The 19,507-nt window shown below is 36.9% G+C and overlaps 1 long non-coding RNA gene across 3 annotated transcripts in view; it reads left to right on the top strand.

Moving 5' to 3' along the window:
• Positions 1 to 16,749, top strand: part of LOC121397181 — a 36,850-nt gene extending 20,101 nt beyond the window's left edge. For 2 of the 3 annotated variants that reach the window (XR_005963567.1, XR_005963566.1), the window contains exons 2-5: positions 2,969 to 3,059; positions 5,664 to 5,691; positions 10,263 to 10,391; positions 16,586 to 16,749. This is a non-coding gene — a long non-coding RNA (uncharacterized LOC121397181). Of the gene's footprint in view, positions 1 to 2,968; positions 3,060 to 5,644; positions 5,692 to 10,262; positions 10,392 to 16,585 lie in introns of those variants that run through there. The other variant, XR_005963565.1, reaches the window with a different exon arrangement.
• The last annotated feature ends 2,758 nt before the right edge of the window (positions 16,750 to 19,507 follow it).

Here is a 19,507-nt window from a genome sequence, read left to right as displayed (position 1 = left end):
TTAAAATGTTGAAGAAGAAGGGACATTTTACTCTCTGTCTTCTGATGAATTATTTGTGTTTTGACTCTGCGCCGGCTTAAAATGAAAAAACGCCGGTGCTAATCACACGCGGCGGTTTGTTTTCCGAAGATGCCTCACAAGGAAACTTCAGGCGACTTCGGAAAACGAATCGCCTTGTGTGATTAGCGCCGGCGTTTTGTTCATTTTAGCCTGCGCAGAGTCAGGGAAGGCGTTTGGGGAGATTGGTCGCCGCAAAAATGTGGTGATTAGTCGCCAGCTGACCAAATCTCCCCAAAACGCCCAGTGTGTCCTCACCCTTAGGAGTTTATAAAAGGAAAATCTGTACCCTACACAATAGAGGTTTTTTTAATCCTATAATCCATTTAGAGACCTAAACTGGTATAACTGGTTCCATTGAATATGGAACGTCAACAGATGTCAAACACTATTTTATCACTTTCCTCTTCATTCATAGCAGTTCATGCATTAGGATCTACCCCCCGTGCTGTTGTTTCATTGATTCAGAATGCTTCCTATATATTCCCTCAATGGTCAAAGCATTCAAAAGGATAAATAGTTCAATTAGGTTTCACTTTTTTTTTGTTTGTGGGTTTTTGAATTATACGTTTCTCTAGCTGAGAAAGACCCTCTGGGGCCTCTTCCAGCTACAGAATGGAAGGCTAAATGAAATTATAATGTCTCTGAGAATCTTTAATGTTTGTGTTGTACTCTTTGCAAAGTGTCATTATATAGTCACGGTGAGTTTGAGCATCCAACACCCAATTCATGACCACCCTTCACGCATCATTAATCCAACAGTAATGCATATAATTGACAGAAAATATCTTAACCAGAGTCCAGAGGTGGTGGTGACCTATATACCATTACAGCTAATGTGTTGGCGGTAATCATTTAAACCTCAGAAGTTCTAACTGAGAACATGTCGTTTTAGATGGAGTGTCTGGATTAACAGATTGGAAGCAAGTCTGGCTGAGATTTAGATACATAACCAGCAAGATCTTGCAGGTAGACTTGAAAGATGATTAAGGTCAAAAAAAGTAAGAAGAGAAATCAGGTCTGGACTTGGATTCAAAATAGGCCCTGGCATTTCAAGTACATCAAGGCCCAAACAGCCCCCCACTAACCCATTAAATTGTCTCTGGCTATGGCATCTTACAGCAGCACCTCTGGTATTTGCCAGAATCCACAGATTGCCACTCCGGTCCTGAGAGTAATCCTAAAATGAGAGCGGACACAAATATATGGAAGGCAGATCGTATAATGCCACAAGAGGAGAGACTTCAATTTCTGAGATGGAAAGAAGGCAGAAATATAAAGAGACCTCCAGTTGGAACTCCATACTCTAGAGTTAGGAAGGGAGAATAGTTTTTTTATGGATATTAAACAGAAATGTAATACATGTATTTAGAATATGCATGGGATGGACATAACAGGCCAAGGGGTGAGGATTTGGTGATACCAAGGTTGGAAGCAAACCTTTCCACCAGGGTGAGGACTGCATCAGTTTGTTCAAGTGGTCCTCACAATGACCAGCTACATCATTACAGTCAGCCTGATATCCCCCAGCTCAATGTGGGCATATCAAGAAAAGATCAGCTTGTTTGGTAACCTTGCTAAATGAGTGGATCTTTAGGTGTATGGTCATATTTAAGCTCAGTATTTTTTAAATCTGATTACAAACCCCTGATGTCCAATCACCTTCTGCAAAATATTGCTCTCTGTTTCTCATTGCTATGGATGAGAAGAACACAGGGCTGCTCCAGCAGTAAGCGACAAGTTACCTTTGGTATCTTTAAGAGGTGAAATTCAGCTTTTGAAACACATATTTGGCTTTTCAAATGCAGAGAGTGCAAGAAACCCCAGAATCGGCACTGGGAGCATGTAACACATGTGTAAAGCACCCCCTCTAGTAAATGCATGTTTGTAGGCTCCAAAGATTGTGGCGGATTGCATTCAATGAAATACAATCATTGCAGCCCTCCTAGCTATAAGTGTCCCCATTTATTTACATGATGCAGAACCTTCATCATATGGGACTGATCTACTTATTCCCGAGTTTACATGGAAACCCTTTGGCTGCGGAATGCTTGGATCTTCACCTACAACATGTGTTGCTTTGTCCCATTAATATCTCATATTGCGCTGGGATGTCATAATTTTCGGACCAATAGATGGGCCAATAGCCTATAAAATTAGTCATGAGTGACTTGGTTGGAAGCCCACAGTGTGGCCGGCTTAAGTCATTGCTCAGAAAAACAATTTAAAAAAATCTTATTTCATATCCTAATATTGCCTCTTACCTGTCTGTGAAATGGGAGTGGACGGTGTAATTTAAAAACAGCCAAGTTCAAGGAAACACACAACATTGTTTTGTCATTTAAAGTTACCCCAGATGATAACAAACTTTAAATGGCGATTATAGGTAGCCAGATCTATTAAGATTTACTACAAACAGGGGTATGCGTACAGGCTGTACCAGAGATGCAGCTTTATTCTAATCCAGCCTCATACTGTCCAGGGAGGCAGGGAAACACACCCATGGAGCACAGGCAGGCTCTGTTAAGCAGGAGCAATTTGGGGATTTGCATCGCTGTCATCTGGTTGAACACATTTGGTGGATCACGTGTAGGTTTTACTGAAAACAATTTTGTATGCCAGCAATTCCTTGTACATAACAAGTTGTATAAACACGTGAAAGTGTTTAGAACCTCACAGAGGCCCCTTGCGCTTCCTTGGCTTAACCTGGTGTGATGCAAGATCATGAAAATACCGAGTAAAATGAATAAGTAGTGGTTATGTTTTTACTCCTGATTTTTATATTTGTACCTACATATAAGGCCTGGTTTATTTAGGAGCCCTTAGCCCTTAGACATTTCCAATTAGTTTTCCTAAATTAAATATTAAGAGATGACCATGTAAATATTTCCTGTTGTTTTGTTCCCCCAAGGTTCTACGAGGTTTTACTGGCTCAAGTTGCAGTTTAAGCCTCTGCCTCTCTCTGACTTGCCAGACAAAACCCTGCTTGACATCTTACCAAGGTAACAGAAGCCATAAAATGTATTTTGCAGTAGTTCTAGGAGTATTCAGCAAAGAGCTCCCCCTAAAAAATACACAAAGTTAAATAATATGTAGACATGGGGAATTGGTTATCCCAACTGATCTGGTCATTTCCCTTGGTTAGCTCTGTATATATCTGAATATCACTAATAAGGAGCATAAATTGAAATATATATTGAAATTGAATATTAGTAATAAGCATATGTAGGTAGTGGACATGAATTTTTGGAATTCAAGTGTGCTTTTATGTTATTTAGGTTGGTTGTACAGCAGTGTAGGAGGCCCAGCTTTACTACTATTCTGGAAAGTAAAGGAACAGCAACATAATTGTTGAGTTATCCATAAACTCCTTTGAATATAGAGCTGCAAAATATGTTGGCGCTAGGGTTGCCACCTTTTCAGAAAAAAATACTGGTTTTCCTATATTCTTGCCATTTTTTCCTATTAATAACATTGGCATCAAGCATAATTTTTTCCGGCCAGGCTGGTAAAATACCGGCCAAGTGTCAACTGTAGTTGGCGCTCTATAAATATATATTAATAATATAGTCAGCAAACTGCCCTTGACTTGGCCAAGTTACTTCCTAATGCAGGGATGTAGTGGATATTTCCATCCATGTGTAATACACGAGTCCCATCTGATGGTTCTTTATCATTAGTATGTAACCTACCTGTCGGTTTTGTGTTTCCTTGAGATTCAAGAGTAGGAAGTGTAGGAATGGCTCCAAAAATGTCACTTAATCCTCTGGTGTGTAAAAGGGAGGGAATGGGTCAGCATGTTTTTTCCAGGAACTATAGGTCCCATAAACAGTAAGTGAAGAGTGATGCCTGGAAGAAGAAGGTCTCAGGGAAAGTCAGGCACAGTTTGGAAAAGGGGAATAGTGAGAACAAGATATATAGGCAGGGTTAAAGCCTAATCTCAGATACTCTAGGAGCAGACTGTAGAGAGGGCATGTTTACTGAGGATCCGAAATCTCATTTGACATGTGTGGGTGAGGCTAGTTAGCCCTCCAGGTGCATAATCCAACAGTTTAGGGGCCACATGCAAAGCCTCATGGTTTAAGTGTTCCCCAGTAGTCCACTGCAGAGGTGTTCTTTAAAGGTTGTTGTTGGAACCTGAGTGTGATATTGTAAACCAGATTATTAAATCTACAGATAAATACTGAATACTCCTACCTCATGTTATATCATTATTAAGTGTTAAAGAACCAGTAGTGACCATCTGAGCGGTTCTATAAAACTCTTTATTTTCCATACCATCTTGTACTGAAACAATGCATAGTATTGTGACTTTGTAAATTGAGATTTTCACTTTCCCAACAAAGAGCCAGATTCAATCAGGGTTCACGGTTTATCGCTTGAAAAGTCATGGACGCGATTCAATCCGAGGAGAAAAAAAACTTTTCTCCAAATTCAGTTCCATTTTTTGCCAATAGACTTCAACAGACTTTTCACGTGATAAACCTTGAGATAAATTTTTCTGAATAGAATTGCATTACTAATCGAATCTTGTCCATGAGTTTTCACCTTTTTCTCACTGAATTTCATAGTTATATAGGGTTGAAAAAAGACAAAGTCCATCAAGTTGGAATGCAGCAACCAGGTGTTATTTATCAAAGTCTCATTTTCTGCTACAAACTCCGATCAAATCCGCTCGGGTTTTTTATGCTTATTTATTATTACATTTTCCCGAAAATTTGCTTTGCTGCGGGAAAAAATCTGATTTTCAAGATTTTTTCACCTGAAAACTCAGATTTTTTCGTATTTTTCACCCGAAAACTCAGATTTCTTATGCTTTTTGCCCGAAAACGCTGAAAACTTCGAGGTATTGCATGAAACCTATGGGGTGCCGTTTGTCCCATGTACATTATGTTGACAAAAAGTACATTCTGTCTGCAAAAATAACTTCAATATAGTTGAGGCACAAAATACATTTTACCAGGATACATATATAACTGTGGTCAGATATTTTGGTAGAAAATATACAAAAGCAGTATGTTTAGTCAAAAATGAGAACAAAATCTGATTTCTGTACAAATAGGATATCAAAGTATTGTAAACAAGCATTTTGTCTTTCACACTGTATTTTGTTTCTCAAATGTATAAAATCCATGTAACAAAACTAGTGATGTGTAAAGGTAACTACAAGATGAATTATGTAAAAAAAACTAGAACAAAATATATAATGTTGTAAGCGGCTATCATATGTGAATCCACACAATTGATATCTCACTATAATTTACCAGTTTGAAGTGACAAAATAGATGCTTATTACAGAAAGGAATATAACCTATCACAGAATCCATAATATCAACAAATTAACACAAGTTCAACAAAACCAATATCAACACAATAGTTAAGTTAGACAAAACAGATAAAACAGACAAAACAGATATTTTCAGATTATCTATTCTGTGAAACATTTCTGTCAGTCAAATTAGTGAACCAATGAGATGCAAGCATACTTCTTAACCAATAACAAGCACTCTTTAACTGAAGTCCATTTATCTATTAATTCACCTTTCAAATAGCAACAGTTATTTGGCCAATAATATTAGGTTTCACTTTTTTTTCTGATCCTGCAGCTTCTTGCCATGTTTCCACTCCCCTGAGGTTGCCATTTTCTAGCACATGCTCTCCAGAATGGATCCTAGGGGTATTAATGTGAAGCTATTAGCTGACAGCATTTTGAACCTTTCAAAAATAGTTGAGAATTGGTCCTCTACAAGCTCCAACACTGGGGTAAGTCTGACAGTGATTCTATTCATCTCTCTAGTGGTGTATACCAACATATGGGTATCTTGCTGTAAGGTGTACATCTTAAAATTTGCACAACTTGCTTTTCAGACTTATTTAGCTTCTATTTTTTACTACTTCAATTAATAATAAGCATACAATCCATAATTGACTGGCCAGCTAACTTAAAAAGGATAAAAACATGCTATTTATTTATCTCTTAATTCAGGGGTCCCTATCCCTATAGTATAGTACAGGTATTGGATCCCTTATCCGGAAACCCGATATCCAGAAAGCTCCGAATTATGGAATGGCTGTCTCCCATAGACTCCATTTTACCCAAATAATCCAAATTTTTAAAAATGATTTCCTTTTTCTGTGTAATAATAAAACAGTAGCTTATACTTGATCCCAACTAAGATATAATTAATCCTTATTGGAAGCAAAACCAACCTATTGGGTTTATTTAATGTTTAAATTAATTTCTAGTAGACTTAAGGCATGAAGACCCAAATTACGGAAAGATCCGTTATCCAGAAAACCCCAGGTCCCGAGCATTCTGGATAACAGGTCCCATACCTGTATATACCAATACTATATATCTAGCATCTAATATATCTATCCTCTCCCTCTTTCTGTCTCTCACTCTCTTCTATCTATCATTTAATATAGCAATTCTCTCTCTTTCTCTCATCTATCTATCTATCTATCTATCTGTCTATCTATTATCTATCTATCTATCTATCTATCATCTAATATAGCAATCCTCTCTCACTCTCATCTATTATCTATAATATTTATCATCTAATATAGCAACCTCATAGTGAAACATGCTTTACTTATCCTTTAAAGGGGTTGTTCACCTATAAATCAAGTTTTACATTAAGTAGAGGGTCATATTCTGAGACAATTTGCAATTGGTTTTCATTTTTTATTATTTGTAGTTTTTTTGCTTTATTCAACAACTCTCCAGTTTGCAATTTCAGCAATATGGTTGCTAGGGTCCAAATTACCCTAGCAACCATGCATTAATTTGAATTAGAGACAGGAATATGAATAAGTGAGGGCCAAAATAGATGAGTAATAAAAAGTAGCAATGACAAGTTTGTAGCCTTACAGGACACTTGTGTTTTAGGTGGGGTCGGTGACCCCTGTTTGAAGCTGTAAAGAGTCAGCAGAAGGCAAATAATTTAAAAACCACTTCAATTAATAATAAGCATACAATCCATAATTGACTGGCCAGCTAACTTAAAAAGGATAAAAACATGCTATTTATTTATCTCTTAATTCAGGGGTCCCTATCCCTATAGTATAGTACAGGTATAGGATCCCTTATCCGGAAACCCGATATCTAGAAAGCACCGAATTATGGAATGGCTATCTCCCATAGACTCCATTTTATACAAATAATCCAAATTTTCAAAAATGATTTCCTTTTTCTCTGTAATAATAAAACAGTAGCATGTACTTGATCCCAACTAAGATATAATTAATCCTTATTGGAAGCAAAACCAACCTATTGGGTTTATTTAATGTTTAAATTAATTTCTAGTAGACTTAAGGCATGAAGACCCAAATTACGGAAAGATCCGTTATCCGGAAAACCCCAGGTCCCGAGCATTCTGGATAACAGGTCCCATACCTGTATATACCAATACTATATATCTAGCATCTAATATATGTATCCTCTCGCTCTTTCTGTCTCTCACTCTCTTCTATCTATCTATCATCTAATATAGCAATCCTCTCTCACTCTCATCTATTATCTATCATATTTATCATCTAATATAGCAACCTCATAGTGAAACATGCTTTACTTGTCCTTTAAAGGGGTTGTTCACCTATAAATCAAGTTTTACATTAAGTAGAGAGTCATATTCTGAGACAATTTGCAATTGGTTTTCATTTTTTATTATTTGTAGTTTTTTTGCTTTATTCAACAACTCTCCAGTTTGCAATTTCAGCAATATGGTTGCTAGGGTCCAAATTACCCTAGCAACCATGCATTAATTTGAATTAGAGACAGGAATATGAATAAGTGAGGGCCAAAATAGATGAGTAATAAAAGTAGCAATGACAAGTTTGTAGCCTTACAGGACACTTGTGTTTTAGGTGGGGTCGGTGACCCCTGTTTGAAACTGTAAAGAGTCAGCAGAAGGCAAATAATTTAAAAACCACTTCAATTAATAATAAGCATACAATCCATAATTGACTGGCCAGCTAACTTAAAAAGGATAAAAACATGCTATTTATTTATCTCTTAATTCAGGGGTCCCTATCCCTATAGTATAGTACAGGTATAGGATCCCTTATCCGGAAACCCGATATCCAGAAAGCTCCGAATTATGGAATGGCTGTCTCCCATAGACTCCATTTTACCCAAATAATCCAAATTTTCAAAAATGATTTCCTTTTTCTGTGTAATAATAAAACAGTAGCTTATACTTGATCCCAACTAAGATATAATTAATCCTTATTGGAAGCAAAACCAACCTATTGGGTTTATTTAATGTTTAAATTAATTTCTAGTAGACTTAAGGCATGAAGACCCAAATTACGGAAAGATCCGTTATCCGGAAAACCCCAGGTCCCGAGCATTCTGGATAACAGGTCCCATACCTGTATATACCAATACTATATATCTAGCATCTATCTATCCTCTCCCTCTTTCTCTCTCACTCTCTTCTATCTATCTATCATTTAATATAGCAATTCTCTCTCTTTCTCTCATCTATCTATCTATCTATCTATCTATCATTTAATATAGCAATCCTCTCTCACTCTCATCTATTATCTATCATATTTATCATCTAATATAGCAACCTCATAGTGAAACATGCTTTACTTGTCCTTTAAAGGGGTTGTTCACCTATAAATCAAGTTTTACATTAAGTAGAGAGTCATATTCTGAGACAATTTGCAATTGGTTTTCATTTTTTATTATTTGTAGTTTTTTTTGCTTTATTCAACAACTCTCCAGTTTGCAATTTCAGCAATATGGTTGCTAGGGTCCAAATTACCCTAGCAACCATGCATTAATTTGAATTAGAGACAGGAATATGAATAAGTGAGGGCCAAAATAGATGAGTAATAAAAAGTAGCAATGACAAGTTTGTAGCCTTACAGGACATTTGTGTTTTAGGTGGGGTCGGTGACCCCTGTTTGAAGCTGTAAAGAGTCAGCAGAAGGCAAATAATTTAAAAACCATAAAAAAAGCAACGGAGAGCAACTGTTGCCTTAGAATAAGCCATTCTAAAACATATTAAAATTTCAATTAAAGGTGAACTTCCCCTTTAGCTCAAACAATGCACTTGCAGTCATCGAGGTTGTGAAGTTTGTTTAGTTTTTTTAAGCTGTTAATGTTTGTCACATCTTTAGTGTTTTTGCTTTGCCATCATCTATCTATTTATTATCTATCTATTCCCCCCTACTTCATTATATATCTGTATATTTCTTTGTCTGGTGCAGTTTCTTCAGGAGCAATGGCCTGTAGAAAAACAGCAGAATGTTTTTTACTGAGGTAGCCTTTTTTGCCACCACTGTGAAAGCTTGTTTAGAGCTCCTTATTCTGTTGATGTTTGTCACAGCTTCAGTATTTGTGATTTTTACTTTCTACTTGTCTACTTTAACCCGTAGAACATCTATGTCTGTGTTTTTTTGCTTTGTTTTTTTCCTTGTCTATATCTTGTCTATATGTTTATCTCTGTCTATGTATCTCTATTTTCTCTCTATTTCTCTATGTATTAACTATATTTTCTCTCTATCAAATGGTGCAGTTTTTTTTCCCAAGATCATCAGCTATCTATCATTTATAATCTCTCTCTCTCACTTGCTCTCTCTCTCTATATATGTCTTTCATCTGGAGAGTTTATTTTTGAAATCTTTTTGAAATCTTTTTGAAATCTTTTTGAAATCTTTTAATTGAGCTAGTTTCTAGCTGCATTAAGCTGCATCCTAACTCTAAGAAAACAATGCCGTTCCAGTCATAGAAGTTAATTTTTATCAGAGAATAGAAATCTATGTGATTTTTGCTTTGCCATGCAGGAGAAATAGAGAATTAGTTCTAAAAAGTCAAATCCATGTGTCTGTGTCTTTGAAAGTTATAAAATCCATAAAACAGAACCAGTGAAGTGTAAAGGCACTTTACAGAATGAATGATGTTAAAAATAATGTCTCTGATTTACCAGTTTAACATTACAAAATAGTTAAGTTAGACAAAACAGATAAAACAGACAAAACAGATATTTTTTAGATCCAGATAACTATTTTGTGAATTTCTGTCAGTCAAATTAGTGAACCAATGAGATGCAAGCATACTTCTTAACCAATAACAAGCACTGAAGTCCATTTATCTATTCATTCACCTTTCAAATAGCAACAGTTATTTGGCCAATAATATTAGGTTTCATTTTTTTTCTGATCCTGCAACTTCTTGCCACTCCCCTGAGGTTGCCATTTTCTAGCACATGCTCTCCAGAATGGATCCTAGGGGTATTAATGTGAAGCTATTAGCTGACAGCATTTTGAACCTTTCAAAAATAGTTGAGAATTTGTCCTCTACAAGCTCCAACACTGGGGTAAGTCTGACAGTGATTCTATTCATCTCTCTAGTGGTGTATACCAACATATGGGTATCTTGCTGTAAGGTGTACATCTTAAAATTTGCACAACTTGCTTTTTTCAGACTTGTTTAGCTTGTTTTTTATAATTGGGAAATTTTACTGTCATCATTACATTTGCATATTCCAGCTTTTATTTGAATTATTGTTCAATAGCAGTTGCAGAATTTAAATTTGTTTTTTGATTCTTGTCTCCCCATTTAAACTGCATTTTATCTTAACTCAAACAGTACAATTCCAATTCTTAATTTATATTAGCTCTAAAAGCACTGCAGATTCTTTTATAGGGGGTTGTTAATGCTTGAGCTTAAGTTTATGTGATTATTCTCTGCATCTCTCTCTCTATATATATATATTCCCAAATCCAAGGTGCACACCGTTTAGGTTTTTTCCCGGGTGCCATGATAAAGAATATGTAGAATATGTAGACCATAAAGCAGGCACTCACAGGGAGTATATATATATATATATATATATATTTATAAATCTTTATGTATGTATATATATATATATATATATATTACTTTCTATTCATTCTACAAATATATTACTTTCTATTCCTGATCTTTCAATTCAGCTTCGTTCCTTTTCATATTCCAGTCTATTATTCAAACTAGTGCATGGTTGCTAGGGGAATTTGCACCCTAGCAACCGAATTGCTTAAAATGCAAATTGCAGAGCTGCTGAATAAAAAGTTAAATAACTCAAAAACCACAAATAATAAAAAATAAAAACAAATTACAAATTGTCTCAGAATAACACTCTACATCATATTAAAAGTTATCTCAAAGTTGAAGAAGCACACCTTTAATGCTTAAGTCTGTGTGATTTTTTTATTCGTTTTCTGCATCTATCTGTCTATCTATCATCTATATATCTATCCAGTGGAGAATTTATTTTCAAGCTATTTTAATTGAGCTTATCAAACATTGCAGTTTCAGTTTTATTTAATTATTGTTAGAACTCCAGTCTGTGATTTTTGCATTGGCATATACGTACAATAGAGAACTTGATTGAAAGTCACTGCTAGCTTTTGCCTATCACCTTGCCCATCTATTTTCTGTCTCTGTTTCTTTGTCAGTCCTTGTTTTTTCTTTTTTATCTTTTTAACTAGCTACCAAGTTTTAATTGACCTTGTTTCTTGTCTCAGCATTTAGCTTAATGGAAAACTATTGCAAAAATTAAAACTGTATATGTGCTTTATCTTCTCGAAATTAGAAACCATACATATAATCAATTAAAATTATGTCTGTGTGTGTGTGTGTGTGTTGCTTGGTTTTATGCCGTTTGCCTAGAAGATGAATTGGATCTCACTCTTTCAAAATAACTATATCTCTCTATAGGATTTATACTGGAGTGTGGTATTGTGCTAGTTTTTGTTTGTACTGGTGTTGGTTATGTTATTTAACTATAATTCAGTTTCTAGGCAAAATAAAACAATTAAAAGATGTATTAGACCTGTTAATTAAAATCTGTCCCAAATGCCTGCATGAAGAGAGATTGCTAAATGGGGGATACTGAAAAGTTACTTTAATATTTCAGAAACAGTACATAATTTTTGATTTTTTTTTACTTCCATGATATGAAGCTTATAAAAAAGTTTATTTGCACAAAAGTTCCTTTTTAACACAGACATTTATAAGTATACACATTTTTGAGGAATTTAAAGTCATATTTATCAAACAATCATTACAATATTTATCAAGTGGCGGTCTATTGAAATAGTTAATTTTCATCTACTAAATATTCATCAGCTAAATTTTACTTCTTTGTACCCAATGCTTGATCAGTCAAAAGAGGAAAAAAGGTTTTAAAGGAGTAAAACTTGCTGTATATGAGACCCACAACCTGACCTGATTAAAGTCTGTAAGGCTGCTGCACACACTTTAATAGAGATAGTGCCCTGGTGCTAACAGTAGTATTATATAGAATTTGTGAAAATGCTGTTGCACTCTAGGGACTTTTGCAGTAAAACAAACTTTATTAGAATCGACGTTTTGACCCTCAATGGGGTGTAAAAATGTTGATTCTAATAATAGAGTCCAACAGCATTTTCCACAAATGTGTATATATATATATATATATATATTTATATATACACACACACACACACACAAATGAGCATTCACACATTTTGCAGTACAATTTCAAGTTTCTTTCTCTTGTGTGCTGATTCCAAAGCAACCTTTAATCATAATGTATTACACTCTAAATACAACTAGTTATTTAAGGCGTAATTATAGCAGATGCATGTTAGATTTAACCAATAGGTATTGTGAACCGTTAGCGTACACGTTAAAGGGGTGGTTCACCTTTAAGTTAACTTTTAGTATGTCATAAAATGGCCAATTCTAAGCAACTTTTAATTTGGTTTTGATTATATATTTTTTATAGTTTTATAGTTATTTGCCTTTTTATTCTGACTCTTTGCAGCTTTCAAATGGGCGTCGCTGACCCCTTTTAAAAGCAAATACTCTGTAAGGCTACACATTAATTGTTATTGCTACGTTTTATTACTCATATTTCTATTCAGGTCCTCTCCTATTCATATTCCAGTCTCTTATTCAAATCAGTACATGGTTGCTAGGGTAATTTGGACCCTAGCAACCAGTTTGCTGAAACTGCAAACTGGAGATCTGCTGAATAAAAACTAAATAAGTTAAAAACCACAAATAATAAAAGATGAAAACCAATTGCAAATTGTCTCAGAATATCACTCTCTACATCATACTAAAAGTTATATCAATGGTGAAAAACCCCTTTAATACTTAGTACTAATTCTACTGAAAGGCTGCTGTCCCCTTTCTGACCCTGAGAAATGGAGTGAATGTGAAATAGAAACATTTTCAAGTGGGGGAGAGGTAGTAATGTGCATGTGCCTAGAACCTGATCACTGTGCCAGCAATATCTGTATATAATACACAAAAGCCATGAATATCCTGTAAATTATATCCTTATAAACGGTGAGTTCTGATGTCATCAGTTATAAACGGTGAGTTCTGATGTCATTTCTGTCACATGACTCACTGAAACTTGTGTATTATAATAAATAAAGTACCCCCAGTTGCAAAATATGAGGATATTAGAAGTTACCTTGGAGTTCCATGACCTGTATAAAAACACTCGGCCTTCGGCCTCGTGTTTTTATATGGTCATGAAACTCCTCGGTAACTTATAATATCCTTATATTTTACAAGAGGGGGTACTTTATTCACTATATATACCTTGTCTATATCTTATTTCTCAGCCATGTGTCCTCACTCATAGCAGATTAGTAGTTTAGTTTAGTATCTTAGATCACCCACAGCATTTATCCTTCAATAAATGATCATGCTCTATTCAGGCACACTGTGCAGATGAAAGAGGCAAATGCATTTTTGGTTTAACCTACAGTTAACCTTGAAAGTTATTTTACACAGTATTCTGTGTAATGGTTAATAAAGTGACACGTAGAATAATTGTTGTCCCCTTTCTGACCCTTAGCATTGAAAGGTAAAATGAAATTGTTACATTCAGTAGGGAGAGTAGCATCAATGTGCATGCTCCTAGAACTAACTGTTCATTTGGTCCTTGTTGTACTAGATTGCTGTGCCAGCAGTATCTCACTGATATGAAGCACCTTGAATATACCATATTCTTTAGTCATGTGTCAAGACTCTGACAGCAGATTAGTAGGTTAGGTACCTATGTGAGACCAAAGTTAGACAGATGCCACAGGGAGCTGATTCTCAGCCTGCAGAAAACCTGCTGAACAAGAATCAGACCTAAACTAGTGCCAGATTCCTTCCTTGCCCACAGCCTGAACCACTGGGTTAATGTGGGTGCAGGCACAGGTGGGAGATTTTGGTGCCGAAATGCATAGATGGAATTTGATTTTTTTGTTTGGAGAGGCTAAAGTTGGCTGTATACAAGGCAATATATTAAACGTAAGATTTGCACCAGTATGATAACCTGTAACTATCTCTACAATTCCCACCAACTTCAGTACAAAGTTCAGTCGGAACTGTATTTTTCAGGAATACCTTTCAATATTCCAACACTGAAATCACTGTATCCTTGACAGAAAATATGTTTAGGTGCTTTATTGCTCACTGACATAGTAACACAGTAATTTAGGTTGAATAAATACATTTACCCATCAAGTTCAACCTTTGAAACCAACCTGCTAATTCATCCAAAGAATATAGTGAAAGGCAGTGGACACTTATTAAATACAGTGATAGAGTAATGATACCCCAGCACAGTGGGTACTGATACCAGTCACTTTCATTTACAATGCCCCCCTGAACATTGGGTAACATCAATTCCATGCCAGTTTCATGTATTATGCCCCGACTCCCCAGAAAATGTAGGATAAATTCAATGCTAATTCTATGCTTATCTATAATAAGTAACACACTAAATAAGAGAATAAAATCATTACAAATTTAATGTACAATACCCAGAACACAAATAACAGAATAAATGCTTGTTTTTTATCGCCTGTAATACTTAAGAACCAAAGTTTAATCCACAGAGTGTACATCTACTTAAAACATTTCTGGTTACAGCAAGGCAAAGGGTTAATGCTGTTAAGGTGAGAGATGCTGCAAAGTTTTCAGCACTGAGGGACTGTCTAAAGTATTTGTTTGATTAAGACAATTCTTTACTGCAGTTCTTATAGAACTGTTTGGGTGGAAGGTGATGCTAATTATCCCCAGTGTCAGCTGCAGAAAAACTTCAGAGACAGGAATTCCTGCACTTTCCCGCTCCCTAATATCGATCTCCCTTGATGCTGCTGGTTCAAGCCCTGGTACTGCCATGCAGGCATTTGATTGGCTGCAGAATGGGTCAAACATTAACCTCTAGCCAATCCAAGTCCAGTGATACCAGGACTCTCATGGCAAAACATGAAGCATCTAAGCTTTTATTAGTCAAAAAATATAGCTAAACGCAGAGGTGAGAGGACATACACCACCCCTTGCAGGTTTCGCACTATAAAGTCAGGGTTAGGGAGTAGGGCATTTATTTATTTATTTTTTTTTTTAAGGTGTCAAAATACAAACTCTTGCATTTTGGTGCTGAAATTCAATGCACATACATCCAGTCAGCTGATGAAGTGGTTCAAGGGTGCAAAGGGCTATACAGAGGTCTATAGAGATAATAGCACTGCATTTATATTATTATGCTTGCTTTGTTTTTCTCTTGCTGTGATGGGTTTTTAAGTCTTAAATGGGTTGTTCAGCGTGATATTCTGAGACAATTTGCAATTGGATTTAATTGTTTATTATTTGTTATTTTTTAGTTATTTAGCTTTTTATTCAGCAACTCTTTGGTTTGCAATTTAAGCAAAATATTGGGTATTATAGTTTTACATTAACCTTGGTAGCAGGCAAATTGTTAAACAAAAATTACATTGCCCAACATGCAGTGGGAGAGGGAGGCAGGAACATTAAAGGAGAATTCAACCTGTGGGAAAAAAAGTTTTTTTCCCCCACAGGTTGAATTCTCCTTTTTAATCCATATCTTGCCTAGTTTTTACTTAAAGGGGTGGTTCACCTTTAAGGTAACTTTTAGTATGTTATAGAGTGGCCAACTCTAAGCAACTTTTCAATTGGTCTTCATTATTTATTTTTTATAGTTTTCTGACTCTTTCCAGCTTTCAAATGGGCGTTGATGACTCCTACTAAAAAACAAATGCTCTGTAAGGCTACATGTATTGTTATAGCTACTTTTTATTACTCATCTTTCTACTCAGGTCTCTCCTATTTATATTCCAGTCTCTTGTTCAAATCATTGCATGGTTGCTAGGGTAATTTGGACCGTAGTTACCAGACTGCTTAAATTGCAAACTGAAGAGCTGCTAAATAAAAAGCTAAATAACTCAAAAACCACAAATAATAAAAAAAAAGAAAACCAATTGCAAATGACTCAGAATATTACTCTCCACATCATTCTAAAAGTTATCTCAAAGTTGAACAACCCCTTTAAACCCAGAAACCCAGAAGGCCCAGGACAACTGTCCCCCCATTGCCAGCTCTGTATGTAAATATATATATATCCCTATGTACAGTGAATCAAACTTTTAATTGATTAATATTTGGGTCCACATTAGGACGCCTTGTACATGAACTGTGGGTCCTTTTGCTATATATATTTAACATTTTTTTTAGCCTCTAGGGTCACATCATTTAACAAAACAAGGACACCGCAATTCTGCTACTGAACAGGTATGTTTATGTTACAATATGTGAACACAAAACATTTATTTGTATTTCCCATAGAAAAAATAAAAGTAGGCCCGAACTGTCAATGCAGACGTATGGGTTATGTCCAGGTTCACCTTGGAGGCAGAACAGAAGAATTGGTTTCTTGGCCCCTCCCTCAGGATATATAGGCTGGCTCCACCTCTTTTCCCCAGTTCTGTTGTAAAACTTGGTGAGGTGATGAAGAGACAGCAAGATATGAAGGAAGGTCAATAGACACAAGTAGGAATTATAGAGATAGAGAGACAGAGTAGAGAGTCCTGACACCCATACTAAAATCAGCCTGGGTGGGCCTACTAGAAAAGAATTTATTAGGAGTATAAATCCCTTTTCTCTAGTCGGCCCTCTTGTGAAGTGTATTCTGTAGCCCTCTTTGATAATCTGGAGTACCCAACTGTCCAGAACATGTGTTTCCCAGCAGGATAGGAAGGTGGACAGGCGCCCTCCTACTATGGGTAATTGTTGGAGGCAGTCAGGCTGAAGTGGCTTTAGGGGTGGTAGGCTTTCTGTGTCTACCCTGTTGCTGCCACTGTTGTTTATTGGGCCTTGCCCCGTCTTGTGTTACTGGTAAGAAAGTAAGGGGAACAAAAGGAACAAAAATTGCGGTTGGGAGTAGACCATGTGTGTCTACCAGTAGATCTGTTGGCATTAGGGCTTAATTGGTCTTGACACCCTTTTTTTCCTGTTGGAAGGAAGGTGCTCTTTCCACCCGTAACTTCAGTGATAATTTGTTTGAGATCTGGTCCAAACAAAGCAGCTTGTTTTTAGAAGCTGTGTCCCCTGACCACTGGCGAAGCCATAGGGCCCTTCGAGCCATCACCGAATTGGCTGAAGACTTTGCCGCCAGGCGGACGATTTCAAGGGCTGAATCTGCTACGAAGGACAGGGTAGTATCTAGTCTACTGATGTGCCTGTCTAAATCCTGAGCTGAAGCCGGTGGATTTTCAGCTCTCTCTTGTGCCCATTGTTTAGCTGTGCGGGCCAGGCCTGCTGCTGCTGGTCTGAGAATAGCTGCCATTTGAGTGTAAGCTCTTTTTAGGGAAGACTCTGATTTCCTGTCCATAGGATCTCTAAAGGCCGCTTCTTCGGTTGGCAAGGTAGTTTGTTTAGAAACACTATAAATAGCTAATCAATCTTTGGTGGTTTATCCTAAACTTTGCACTGTTCCTCTGGAACTGGATAAGTATCATAAAATCTTTTATTCAAGGTAAATCGCCGGTCTGGTTGTGACCATTCAGTGTCAATAGTTTGGGTGATTGACTTGAATATGGTGAATGACCGGGATTTATTTTGGTGTACACCTAGGACCCTATCGACTTTTGAGAAAGCCGTGGCTTCATCTTTTATCTCTAATGTCTCCATCATCTCTCTAAGGAGCTTCCTGGAAATATCTGGTTTGGCAAATGTAGGTTGCTCTGATTCTGAATCACTGATTGAGTCAGAAGTCACCCCCTCTGATTCTGGTAACATTGAATCATGAAAGGAAATGGCATCAACATTAGATGAGGGGCCTTCCTCACTATCAGACATGTCAGGTGGAAGGTATTGAGCCTTACGTTTGGTGGCTCTTTGTGGTATGGTAGGAGGTTGGAACACTGTCTTTATCTACTCTTAAGAAGTCTCCTACCTGAGGAGGGAGTTGTGGTATTACATGAGAAACTGGTTGCATAGTTATTGGATCATTAGAAATGGACTCCTCATTTCCTTGTAGCTCCAGTATGGCTGAGTTAGTGTCAAGATTAATATCCTGTGGAAATAGGGTTGGTGGCTCAAGAGGCTTACAGTCAGTGCAGTATAAAGATTCTGACTTTCTCAGAGTATGCCTAAATTTTCTGCATTTAACCAATTTTGCTGGCTTCTTAGTTGATTTCTTTACAGAGTTTGCAGCCTGCATGTCGACTCTTAAGTTCCTAAGCGAGTCTGCTCTTTCCATAGTAGAGGTAGCAATTGTATAGTTGCACAGTTTTGGTGTAATAAAGGCTGTGTGTAAACGCCTTGCACGCTGGCCATGAGAGCTCAGTGTGCTGACTGCTCCTGTTGTGATGCGCAACTAGAAATGGTGCTGCGCTATGATGTAATGACTTTGCGTAACGTTGCGTTCCGTCTTTCACGCCAAAACAGAAGCGGTCACCTAAAAGGAAGATGGTGGATTCTGGTTGCACAGAGCGCGCTTACCAGACATAGTGCCTTGCGCTGTATTGGAAAGTTCGCCACACTGAATGAGCGATTCTGCTTACCTAGGGACACAGCACTTTAGTAATAAAGGCTCTGGATACCGTGAACAGACTCAAAGTAGCTCTCCATGCTGCCCATGGGGATTAACCCCATGTATACCTGAGACAATTCTCACTGGGCTCTGTGGTAGCACTGCATACCTAGCCCTGGGGAGTAATAATTAGTCTGATCTACTCCACCTACTGTTAATTGCCAGTAAGGAGGAAGAATCCTGACACAATGGGAGACAGCTCTGCATGCCTCCATAATGTGTGTATAAGGCTGTCCACTAACTGCAAAATGCCAGCCAGGAGGGATCAGCTTGAATCGGTGGGAGACAGAACTGCATGCCTCCATATCAAATGTTGTAAAAAAATATAAATAAATAAAACTAGAAGAAGAATTTCTGTCCTTCACCTCCAAGACAGGACAAAGAACTGGGGAACAGAGGTGGAGCCAGCCTATATATCCTGAGGGAGGGGCCAAGAAACCAATTCTTCTGTCCTGCCTCCAGAGGTGAACCTGGACATAACCCATACGTCTGCACTGACAGGAGGGCCGACTAGAGAAATATATATATATATATATGTGTGTGTGTGTATATACCACAATGAA

This window comes from Xenopus laevis, chromosome 8L, assembly GCF_017654675.1.
Source record: "Xenopus laevis strain J_2021 chromosome 8L, Xenopus_laevis_v10.1, whole genome shotgun sequence".
In the NCBI taxonomy this organism is placed as follows: domain Eukaryota; kingdom Metazoa; phylum Chordata; class Amphibia; order Anura; family Pipidae; genus Xenopus; species Xenopus laevis.
The sequence above is the reverse complement of the archived record's forward strand: the minus strand, read 5'-3'. Positions and strand labels throughout refer to the sequence as shown.